This window comes from Oncorhynchus mykiss, chromosome 7 (genome assembly GCF_057628025.1).
Source record: "Oncorhynchus mykiss isolate SJ-2025 chromosome 7, ASM5762802v1, whole genome shotgun sequence".
Taxonomy (NCBI): domain Eukaryota; kingdom Metazoa; phylum Chordata; class Actinopteri; order Salmoniformes; family Salmonidae; genus Oncorhynchus; species Oncorhynchus mykiss.
The window spans coordinates 23,715,150-23,727,290 of NC_143028.1; positions in this window are offsets into that span (position 1 = coordinate 23,715,150).

Consider the following 12,141-nt stretch of genomic DNA (forward strand, 5'->3'; position numbering starts at 1 on the left):
AGCTGTTTTCTAGTTATCCCGGTTTTGCTCATTCTGCCTGCCCTGACCCTTTCTGCCGTTCTGTACCTTTTGACACTGCCCTGGATTACTAACCTGAGCCTGCCTGCCACTCTGTACCTTACGGACTCTGCCCTGGATTACCGATCTCTGCCTGCCCTTGATCTGTCGCTTGCCTGCCCCATCTAAACGGGTGGCATGTTGGACACACACGCACACAGGTAGGCTTAAGTTAATAAAGCATTACAGTGCTAGTCTGAATGAAAAAAGGACAGTGTAACAATTGTGTTCCTCTTTAGGCTGATGGAGCTGTAAGTGAGTCAGGACTTGGATTTAGAAGAATGTAACGACTCATCTTATGTCTGAAGCAAACATGCTTGAGGTACATGGGTGGCATGTTAGACATGCACGTACACACACACACAGGAGACGGATAGGAGTCTCAGTTTATTATAGTACAAGGGGCAGACAGTCGTAATCTAAGTCAGGCAAGAACAGGACAGAAGGCGATCGATCGGTGGGTCAAGACCATAGCATCTCTAGTAAATTCCTGAGTACAGTACTTGGAGGCTATGCTTTGCGAAAAAGGTTGAGGAGGTGGACAAATGTAGTTTATTTGGGGAGGTATCAAACAGGAACTACCCCTCTCTCTCCAACTTGCAGTGCAAAACATAGGGTTTCAGTTACTCGGCACCAGTGGCGCTTATTTCAGAAGGTTTTTCTTTGATGGCACACTGTACAGTTATACTGCAGTCTTTTGTTGTTAAGGATGACATTTGGCGTCTGTCATTAGGCCTGAATTCATGCGTCCACTGCTGTCTGCGCGCATCTCGGCTACTCATCTCTGACCAGGGGAAAAATGTAATTTCTAGTCTAACCACATTGCATTTTGCTTCAGTTGTGCACAGGGGCCGCCCACTCCTTTCTATTCTGGTTAGAGCGTGTAACAGTATGACTCAACTCCAGCCCCTTTAATAATGTGAATTGATGGGAAATGATGTAAAATATATCACTATCCACTTTAAACAATGCTACCTAATATAATGTTTACATACTCTACATTATTCATCTCATATGTATACGTATGTACTGTACTCTATCATCTACTGCATCTTTATGTAATACATGTATCACTAGCCACTTTAACTATGCCACTTTGTTTACCACCCTTTTTCAAGTCTATTTGCTAATTTTTCATGCCTCTGACATGCAGTGGTGAAATACCCTACCATTTTCTTGTCATTTTTGTTTTCATTGTGTTACCTGTACAGCGTAACCAAGCTATTTATTTTGCCTACCGCCTTTCATCCCTGATTTTTATTACAAGTTTTGTTTGCACATAGCTTCACACTGTACAAAACAATGAATCATGTTGAATAGGCATAAGCTTTTTTCATCAATGCTTAGTCATTTGCATTCAGTCACATGCATTCACAAGTTGTAACATGGCTGATTGTGCTATCTTCATGTCATAGCAGCCAGCGCTCTATGCGTGCGAATTAAATGTCATAATCTTGTTTGTGTCCGTAGTATTCTAGTTTAGTGCCATGAAGTAGGAGTTTCTGGGGGAAAAGAAGGCTAGTGCAGCTAAGTGTCGATGTGTCGATGCGTTCTGAGCCCTCTCCTGTACTCCCTGTTCACCCACGACTGTGTGGCCACGCACACCTCCAACTCAATCATCAAGTTTGCGGACGACACAACAGTGGTAGGCTTGATTACCAACAACGACGAGACAGCCTACAGGGAGGAGGTGAGGGCCCTCGGAGTGTGGTGTCAGGAAAATAACCTCACACTCAACGTCAACAAAACTAAGGAGATGATTGTGGACTTCAGGAAACAGCAGAGGGAACACCCCCCTATCCACATCGATGGAACAGTAGTGGAGAGGGTAATAAGTTTTAAGTTCCTCGGCGTACACATCACAGACGAACTGAATTGGTCCACCCACACAGACAGCATCGTGAAGAAGGCGCAGCAGCGCCTCTTCAACCTCAGGAGGCTGAAGAAATTCGGCTTGTCACCAAAAGCACTCACAAACTTCTACAGATGCACAATCGAGAGCATCCTGTCGGGCTGTATCACCGCCTCGTACGGCAACTGCTCCGCCCACAACCGTAAGGCTCTCCAGAGGGTAGTGAGGTCTGCACAACGCATCACCGGGGGCAAACTACCTGCCCTCCAGGACACCTACACCACCCGATGTTACAGGAAGGCCATAAAGATCATCAAGGACAACAACCACCCGAGCCACTGCCTGTTCACCCCGTTATCATCCAGAAGGCGAGGTCAGTACAGGTGCATCAAAGCTGGGACCGAGAGACTGAAAAACAGCTTCTATCTCAAGGCCATCAGACTGTTTAACAGCCACCACTAACATTGAGTGGCTGCTGCCCACACACTGACTTAACTCCAGCCACTTTAATAATGTGGATTGATGGGAAATGATGTAAAATATATCACTAGCCACTTTAAACAATGCTACCTAATATAATGTTTACATACCCTACATTATTCATCTCATATGTATACGTATATACTGTACTCTATATCATCTACTGCATCTTTATGTAATACATGTATCACTAGCCACTTTAACTATGCCACTTTGTTTACATACCCATCTCATATGTATATACTGTACTCAATACCATCTACTGTATCTTACCTATGCCGCTCTGTACCATCACTCATTCATATATCTTTATGTACATATTCTTTATCCCCTTACACTTGTGTCTATAAGGTAGTAAGTAGTTTTGGAATTGTTAGCTAGATTACTTGTTGGTTATTGCTGCATTGTCGGAACTAGAAGCACAAGCATTTCGCTACGCTCGCATTAACATCTGCTAACCATGTGTATGTGACAAATAAAATTGGATTTGATTTGTCTTATGTGTCAGCTAGTTCAAAGGAGATTACATGTGGTAAATGTTGACTAAAAATACAGTTGGGTCATAAAATGGGAAGGTGAATAAATTAACCTGCTGATAGCATACAGACAAGATTAATTTAATTTGGCCTAATCCCTCCTGGTTTTGACCCTTGCCTGTCCTGACTCTGAGCCCGCCTGCCTTACCACTCTGCCTGAGTGTTAAGGGATTTTTTATCAATGATGACTAATTATGTATACATTTCAAAATCAGGACTGACTAATCAGAATACTAGTGTGTTACTGTATATGTACTATTCCGAATACTATTATGTTACTGTATATGTACTAATCAGAATACTATTCTGTATATGTATGAGTTTTCTTTCTTGATCCCAGTACTGAAAATAATGTGTGTGTGAATGTGGTCAAGAGTTTAGAACAATGACGGTCTGTTCCTTGGTACAAATGAATAAACTATATCTCCAGACTGACTAGAATGCTTATCTACACTAGCTGACCTTGGCTCTAGGCGAGAAGGGAAGGCTTGAGAACTATAGAGCCTTTCTACCAGTGCCAAGAAGAGACGGAACATTTAGAAAACGCTGACGTCATTTTCAGTTTATAACCTGTGGTAAAATTTGTATGTACTCAGTACTCTCTTGAATAAAGGCTGTTACTTGACTTTAAGACCGGGCTCTGTCCATTCCTATAAAATAAGGGTCTTACAAAGTCTTATGTATTGACAGTGTTTCATTTTAATTGGGAATTAAAACAGAGGAATTAAATTCCTCCAACACTGAGTCTGTTACCTTTGCCCCTACTCTGGATTACCGACCTCTGCCTGACCTGAGCCGTCCTGTACCGTTGCCCCACAACTCTGGATTATCGATCCCTGCCTGCCTTGAGCTGTTTGCCTGCCCCTGTTGCTGTAATAAACATGGTTACTTCAACAGTCTGCGTTTGGGTCTAAATTGAGACGTGATAGTTATATTCGGTGCATGTGACAAATACAATTTGATTTGATTACACGTGTTCCGCTCCGAGCCATTCTCCCCAACTAAGGTGCCACCAACCTCCTGTGTCCCATTGACTATAATGGGGGACCCTGTTTTCTGCAATGGCGGTCTGCCTTGAATTTGAAGTCCTCAACGAGATGGAGCAGTCGTTCTCCCCTGGATAACTGATAGTACGTGAGCCGTGCAGATACAAGTCACATGATCTATTAGTGAACAGTTTCATCATGTGTTCGCTGTCAGGTCACTTGTATCTGCTTTGTGATTGGACAATACAGACCGCTATGTTGTATGGGTGAGAAGTATGTTTGCCCCCTAACTCATATGTACACAGTCAGTTTCTAAACCCAGAGGCGCAACATTGCAAGATTTCTGGGAACGCTTACAAAACATACCAAGACCAGGCCATGGTTTGAGAAGTCAATGAGAGAAGGGAACAACACTTCCTTAGCTGTTAATTTTCTCAAATTCAAGGCATAACCTAGTGAAAGTGACAAACTGACACATTTAAAAAAATATATAAATAAAAATGTTATAGTGCTTTCGATTTGATGCGCAGTTCAGCGTGAGACGACTGTAAGACCCGACGTGTTTCTATGCATGAGCTTAGCTAGCCAATGTTGCATAACAATACCTACAAGCGTGATCGGGGATTTCTATTGGAAAAGCAGTTTCTGCTCTTACTGTACTCTTTGATAGTGTTGTACTGACACCTACAAAGAGATTTGATCACATTCGCCATTGCTATTTCCCTTAGCTACTGTCTTGGCCTAATTGAATACCTGTACAACGTCATAAAACGATTTCTGAGTAAAGGTTCAAAGCATGCTGCTTCGTTTTTAGCTGTTGGCCATATATTAGCATTGCTATAAGTATCATGTGCCTTTGTATATAATAGTACTGTATAGTGTTGTTTCATTAGTTAGCTAGCTAACCAATACTTGCAAATAAGGGCATTATTGTCACCATAAAAGTCGACTGATGGGTGTTTTTCAGGTGGAGTTGTAATGCTTGTGCACAGTTTAATGACGTGTCTAATTTATAACAGGAAACGTGTATGTATGGCATCCAAGTTCATAAATCGAAATATTTTTGGCATGCCTTTTCAGAAAAGGCGCATGCAGATATTTAGTTACATTTTAAAGAATGGTTATAGATCCCCACAGTGGCAGTGTCATAACATAAAACAATACTGTATGGTGAAGAAACGATTGGAACCATTTCCCTGTTTGACCGCTACGTTTTATGGGTATTATGACTCATACTGTGCTACTCTATTATTAAGGCCCCTGATCTGCTTGGTGTGTCTTGATGTTGCGCCCATTGACCTTTTTAATTTTTTCTCATGTAAAAATGATTCTGTTTCTGGTAAAGCTATTTCTAATCTTTTGACTTAATGGGTCACGCCAGAGATTTTTGTTGCTATTAAACATTTGGAACCACGATAGCCGACATTTTGTTGACATTCGTATATTATATATAGATTTTTCTATTTATTGGACTTTTTATTTCTCCCCAATTTCGATCTTGTCATAGCGGCAACTCCCCAACAGGCTTGGGAGGCAAAGGTAGAGTCATATAGAAACATAAACCGCGCTTAACCCGGAAGCCAGTCACACCAATGTGTCTGAGGAAACACAGATAACAGCACAAATAACAAGAAGGTAGAGACAATACATCACACAAAGCAGCCACAACTGTAATTAAGAGTGTCTATGATTGAGTCTTTGAATGAAGAGAGTGAGATAAATCTGTCCAGTTTGAGTGTTTGTTGCCGCTCATTCCAGCCGCTAGCTGCAGCGAACTGAAAAGACGAGTGACCCAGGGATGTGTGTGCTTTCGGGACCTTCAACAGGATGTGATGGCAGAACGGGTGTATGTGGAGGATGAGGGCTGTTATAGATATCTCAGATAAGGGGGAGTGAGGCCTAAGAGTTTTATAAATAAGCATCAACCAGTGGGTCTTGCGACAGGAATATAGAGATGACCAGTTAACAGAGGAGTGTATATAGTGATATGTCCTATAAGGAGCATTGGTTGCAAATCTGATGGCCGAATGGTAAAGAACATTTAGCCACTCGAGAGCACCTTTACCTGCTGATCTATAAATTATGCCTCCGTAATCTAGCATGGGTAAGATGGTCATCTGAATCAGGGTTAGTTTGGCAGCTGGGGTGAAAGAGTGATTGCGATAGAGGAAACTAAGTCTAGATTTAACTTTAGTCTGCAACTTTAATATGTGCTGAGAAGGACACTGTACTGTCTAGCCATACTCCCAAGTACTTGTATGAGGTGACTATCTCAAGCTCTAATCCAGAGATGGGCAACTTCAGTCCTCGAAGGCCTGATTGGTGTCCCACTTTCTCCATCCCTAGCAAACACAGCTGATTAATCAAATTGCATTCTAAACTGACGTTCATGATTAGGTGATTGGAGGCAGGTGTGTTAGCTGCGGCAAAACTGTGACACCAATCAGACCCTTGAGGACTGGAATTGCCCACCCCTGCTCTAAACCCTGAGGTACTAATCACACCTGTGGGGAGAATGGCATTCTTCTTATCAAACCACATGACCTTTGTTTTGGAGGTATTCAGAACAAGTTTAAGGGTAGAGAAAGCTTGTTGGGCACTAAGAAAGCTTTGTTGTAGAGCATTTAACACAAAATCCAGGGAGGGACCATCTGAGTGTAAGACTGTATCTGCAAATAAATGGATGTGAGAGCTTCCTACTGCCTGAGCTATGTTGATGTAAATTGAGAAGAGTGTGGGGCCTAGGATTGAGCCTTTGGGTACTCCTTTGGTGACAGGCAGTGGCTGAGACAGCAGATTCTGACTTTATACACTACACTCTTTCAGAGATAGTTAGCAAACCAGTACAAGACCCCTCAGACACCAATACTCCTTAGCCGGCCCACAAGAATGGAATGGTCCACCGTGTCAAAAGCTTTGGCCAAGTCAATAAAAATAGCAGCACAACATTGCTAAGAATCCAGGGCAATTTTGACATCATTGAGGACCTTTAAGGTTGCAGTAACATATCCATAACCTGAGTGGAAAGCAGATTGCATACCAGAGTGAATACTAGACATCAAAAAAGGCAGGCAGTTGATTAGTAACACATTTTTCCAACACTTTTGACAAACGGCAAAATAGAAATAGGCCTATAAGTTAGGATCAGCTGTATCTCTCCTTTTAAATAATGGACGAACCATGGCTGCCTTCCAAGCAATGGGAACCTTCCCAGAAAGGAGAGACAGGCTTGGTGATGATAGGGGCAGCAACCTTAAAGAAGAAAGGGTCTAAACCATCTGACCCAGATGGCTTTTTGGGGTCAAGTTTCAGGAGCTCCTTTAGCACCTCGGACTCAGTGACTGCCTGCAGGGAGAAACTTTGTAGCGGGGCATGGAAAAAAAAGGGAGAAGCATTTATTAAGCTGGCGCAGGCGCAAGGATAGGCATAGTTTGCACTGGGTGAAAAGTGATTGCATTGGTTTTGGAACCAGGCTGCCTACTGGCTGATGGCGAAGTAGGCTCAAAACAAAAGTGATATAGGTCTGCACCAGTTGTGTAGTGCAATTTGTTTTTTTAGGTGAGGTAGTGCATTTTCCGATTTTGATGAAGTCATTTCCTCAATCAACATTTCTACTGACTGATGTAGCCTATCATTATATAGAATATGCATAAAATGCAAGGTCTGTCTATGGCCACATTGTCTCAAGAACATTTTCTATTTTTAATACCCTCAAACACCAAGTTTATCAAGGCACAAGGTGAGACCCAGATGCAGATGGTTGGAGTCTTAAAATGTTTATTAATCCAAAGGGGTAGGCAAGAGTGGTCGTGGACAGGCAAAAAGGTCAAAACCAGTTCAGAGTCCAGTAGGTGCCGAAGGGCAGGCAGAATCAAGGTCAGGGCAGGCAGGGGTCAGAACTGAGAGGACAAAAATAATAGGAAAGGAGTGCAGGGAAAAACACGCTGGTTGACTTGACTAAACATACAAGACGAACTGGCACAGAGAGACAGGAAACGCAGGGATAAATACACTGGGGGGAAAAAGTTACACCTGGAGGGGGTGGGGACAATCACAGGAACAGGTGAAACAGATCAGGGCAGGGCGTGACAAAGTTAGGCATACTGAAACTTCACTGTCAATTGTAAATTATAGTTCTTCACGTTTTACCGGTGAAACTGGTATTTGATTGATCTCAACCAGTTGCATGGGAATATACTATGCATTTCAATCTTCATTAACTACTTTTTTGTGAGTGAATTAGAGCAGATGGCGTTAACGGGTTTCTTGTATTTTGTTTCAATCAAGCATATCCTGCCTAGTGGCACGCTCTGAGTTTTGGTGCATTTTTTGGGTGACTATTCAGCTTCTGCTAACCATCCGGAAATCTCATAAGATATGAGGCGGTGTTTTTGGTGTAACAGTACTGTTATAGGCCTACTATGCTACGTTATTACTGTATATTTGGTTCTGTTATGTAAAATACAAATTCATCATTATGTGATCTTGCAAGACATTGATTCAGCTTTGATTTAACTTTACCTCTTCTCACAATGGTGCTCATTTAGTAATCTTCTATTTGTAATAAGTGATGAGTAAGACTATTAGGCGTAGGCAACAGATCTTGATAAGTGTTATTTTAAATGTTTGGAGTGCCCTTCATGGTTCTGAGAGGATAGCACCAGGATTGTGCAATGATGTTCTATAAGTTGAACCAACTTGTGGTGCTGAATGATAGCTCTGCCATTTGGCCAGTTCAGGAAAAATAAGTGCAGTATAGCCTAATAGGCTATTTCGTATAGCTATACGTAGGCTATAGCCTCATGTAAATACAAATACATATCGCTTAATTTCATTGCACTGTTTGTAGGAGAGCTTAAATTGCGAGTAGGCATGTAATTGCGTTGTGTAGCTTACATTACACTGTATCATAAATAAACGTTGATTCCATTAGTTGAACGCATGGTTACAATATACCCTATTAGAGAATAAAAGAAAAGAGGTGAACTATCAATTAATATAATTTATTTGCATAGATTGAAACATGCTATCAAATCAATTGACCAAGTAGTTAACACATCATTAATACATAAAATTGCAGGAAACAGCTTTAAAACAGCCATAAAATCTTTAGTGTGGTGTATTCACACATCTCAATAAACTATAACCTAAATGTATTATTACCTCCAATTCACATTTCCAATTTCCCACGATGACATACCAAGCTAGAATGGGGCCCTGAGTCTCAACCAATTGCCAATATAGGCTAAATATCTCAAGCAGGGCTACAGCAACTTCTAGAGAGGGTCAGGCTCCTTGGGCTTTGCGGTGGCCGTTCTGCTTTGGTTGTCCTCAGCAGAACGGTGTCACCATAACCAAGAGGTTACATATCGTTCTGGGTTCCACTGTGCAAGAGGGAGTCTGGAGTTTTATAAAACATAAATTTCACAAGGTGAAATTAGTTTAATTTTTTCAATGTTCTAATTGGCTAATGTGCACACACACAGTTCTTCATCATTCTCACCACCACCAGAGAGAAGACAGGGAAGAAACCACACTTTGCCTATCTATTTGGTTGGTCATTCTATCGTTTTTCATGCAATTTTTTGTAGTAATTAAACATAATTAATTTTTCCAGAAATAGTTTTACCAACTCTGTGTATTCTCAAATTAAAAAGTGAGGTGCGCTGCTCCCCCGCGCTCCGTCAGCACTACAACCCTGGTAAGCAGGTGGACTAATGCATGCAAAAGTTTTTGATAAAAACGCTTGATCTGTCTTCACAATGAAGAGTTAATGAAAACTTCAACCATATATTTTATGCAAAATATATGTATGTTTCTGAACAGGGATAATGCTGCTTTGTTGACAACATAACAAGCTTTGCAGCACAGGAGGTTGGTGGCACCTACATTGGGGTGGATGGACTTTTGGTAATGGATGGAGCGGAATGGGTAGAAAAATATCAAATACATCAAACACATAGTTTGATGCCATTCCATTTGTTCCGTTCCATACATTATTTCTGTTTCTGTTTGATTTCTGTTTGATTTGAGCAGGGCGCTCCTCACTCGAGGCTTCACTAGTCACGTTTAGGGCCATAGGCTGGTTCAACCCCAGCCAGCTTAATAGAACTCTGCCAGTCACGCTTTGACCAAGTTCTATGGGTCAAATGTAAGGGTCTTAATACAGTTGTATTACACAACAGAATGACTGTAACTTGGATATCCGCTGTCACACTAAGGCCAGTGCAAGATGAGCTGTCATGGTGGGGGGGAACAGTTTCAGACCGACTGTCTCCACACGATCTCATGCAGGCTCAGTTAAAGGATGCAGCCGTAAAAAGTCAAAGGACGATGCCTAAACCAACAGAATGTCAACAAGAGTTATACAAAGTGAAACAGTTACTGCAAGAGTGGAACAGGCTCAATGTCTCACCAGATGGATTATTACAAAGGAAAATAGCAAAAAGGACACAAGTTGTGGTACCAAGTCTGTATAGTACACTGATTTACAAGTACTTACACACACGCTGAAATGGCCCGTCTAGGAACAGAAAGAGTGTTGAACTTAGCACTAGAAGGCTTTTATTGGCCACGCAACATGACGTTGAACACTTGATTACTAAAGTGTGTAAGTGTATCAAACAAAAGAAACCCAGTGTAATAACTAGGGCCCCGACGCAACATGTACGAGCTACAGCTCCTTTCGAGATGATTTCAATTGACTGTGCATTTGGAGAAAAGCAGAGGGGGCTACGAGTATGTTTTAGTTAGTTTAGATACCTACAAAATTTGCACAAGCCTACCCCACCAGAAATAAGTCAGAAAACTGCAGTAAAAAAAATACGATTTTTTTTTTTCTCCCAAAGTTTGGCCTTGTCAAAAATTCATGATGATCAGAGAAGAGAATTTGAAAATTTAGAGTATTGCAGGACTGTAAGGGAAATAGCCAATTCCAGAACTTCTCCATATCATCCACAGGGGAATCCGGTGGAGAGATTTAACCGTACACTGTTATCAATGTTGCGCACACTAGATAAAGAGAAAAAGGCCAACTGGGGTGATTTTCTGAACAACGTCATTCACCTGTACCACCAGTGATGCTACTGGGTTCTCACCATATTTCCTGCTATTTGGAAGGGCTTCACTGCAACCTGTTGACCTTGTCTTTGGGTTACAGATAAAGGAACAGGAGAAATCATACCAGGATTATGCTAAGAAGTGGTAGCAACAGATGGCGGAAGCCTATGACATCGACATTAGAAACATGGAGTAATCAACAGCAAAGGGAAAAGCCTACTACGATCAGAAGAAAATGAGGTCTGGTCTCAGGGGATCGTGCACTGGTGAGGAACATGTCAGAACGTGGTTGGCTGGGAAAGCTAAGATCACACTGAGAGGACCAAAATACATGTGGTGGTAACCAGGAAAGGTGATGACAGCCCTGTCTATGAGGTCAAACCCGCGAGGGGTACAGGCAGGGCCCGGGTTCTGCATCACAATATGCTCATGTCATGTAATTCCCTACCATTTGAGGAACCTGTTGAAACACTCAGAGGTCTGTGGAGAAGGGAACCACCCCTTCTCCACAAGGGGAAGCAGAAAAATGGGGAGCCCGCTGAGTCTGAGAGCTCAGATGAGGATTCTTATCCAGTTTTCATCAATAGGTCACATAGGGATGAAGAGAGCAGACAGAGTAGCACACAGCTAGTATCAGAATAAAATAGTAAGGAACGGGGTCAGACTGATAAACTTCACTGTGAAGGAAGGAGTGCCAACCAGTCCTCAGAGAGAGGAAGGAGAGAACGGGGGTAAATATGGAAACAGCCTAGGGCTCAGACTCAATCATCTCATGATGAAGTGGACACTGTCATTGGGGTCACCAATGACCTTGCCCCGCTGTTCAGCCTGGCAGAGGAGGCCCAGAGACATTCAAACCTATAACACTTTAGGGCTGCCCAGCTCTTATCAGGACACCAACTAGAGATGTGTGTATATATTTTCTTGTTTACCTTTACTAATCACAGTGTGATAATGTTTGGTAGGGGTTGCGTCTTTGCCCATAAAGGTAGACTGGACATGTCTAGATAGTTATATGGCTGTTAGGCCAATTTTCTCAGTTGTTCTCATGACCAGTACTTACATCCTCTTTGTTTTGAGGCCAGTGAAATGTTTGGGACAACATTTCATTTTTGCAGAGGGTGTTGTAAGGCCTAATACAGTTGTATTCCAGCCACTAGGGGGTACTCTG